The sequence below is a fragment of the Pteropus alecto genome, unplaced genomic scaffold (genome assembly GCF_000325575.1).
Source record: "Pteropus alecto unplaced genomic scaffold, ASM32557v1 scaffold454, whole genome shotgun sequence".
Lineage (NCBI taxonomy): Eukaryota > Metazoa > Chordata > Mammalia > Chiroptera > Pteropodidae > Pteropus > Pteropus alecto.
This window is the reverse complement of record NW_006434901.1, coordinates 542348-543140: the sequence shown is the minus strand read 5'-3', so window position 1 is coordinate 543140 and position 793 is coordinate 542348. Positions and strand designations below refer to the sequence as shown.

The window sequence follows — 793 nt, the reverse complement described above, 5'->3', positions numbered from 1 at the left end:
TTAATTCTGTTCATATCCAAGTGTGTTATCAGCCATTTTTTATTTTAATTTTTTTTGCATAAGAAAAAGGTCAATATTTGTTTGTTTGTTTACTTATGTATTAGTTTCAAGTATATAGTACACTGGTTAGACATTTATATAATTTATAATGTGATCCCCTCGATTAGTCTAGTACTCACCTGGCACTGTACATAGTCACTATACTATTATTAACTATATTCTCTATGCTGTACTTTATATCCCCATGACTCTTTTGTGACTCCTAATTGCCAGAAGGGAGGAGGGTGGGAGCCTGGGTGAAAAAGGTGAAGGGATGAAGAAGTACAAATTCATAGTCAGTCACTTTTTATAACAAGCATTTTATCATCTGGTTTGATGCAACCATAGCAAACATTAAATTTTTTAACCCATCTACAGCCATGCTACCCTGAACTAGCCTGATGCCATCTGATCTCAGAAGCTAAGCAGGGTTGGGCCTGGTTAGTACTTGGATGGGAGACCACCTAGGAAGACCAGGTGCTGTAGGCGTAAAACATAAAAAAATAAAGGATTGTAAGCTGACAAGCTCCTTGCAAGCTGTGAGGTCAACCAAGGGTAGCCTTGCTTAAAAAATAAATAAATAAATAAAAATATAAAAATAGTAATAATTTTTTTTTAACCCTCGCATTGAATCTGTTCAAAATTAGGTCAGCAGGATGAACTCACACATGTGAATCCGTTCAAAATTAGGTCAGCAGGATTTCTAAATCTTTCCAAACCTTTACTCTAAAACTAGCAGTAAAATGTCTTGGGG

General features: G+C 35.6%; 1 pseudogene; it reads left to right on the top strand.

Moving 5' to 3' along the window:
- The first annotated feature begins 409 nt into the window (after nucleotides 1-409).
- On the top strand, nucleotides 410-528 carry LOC112478984 (annotated as a pseudogene).
- Nucleotides 529-793: the final 265 nt, after the last annotated feature.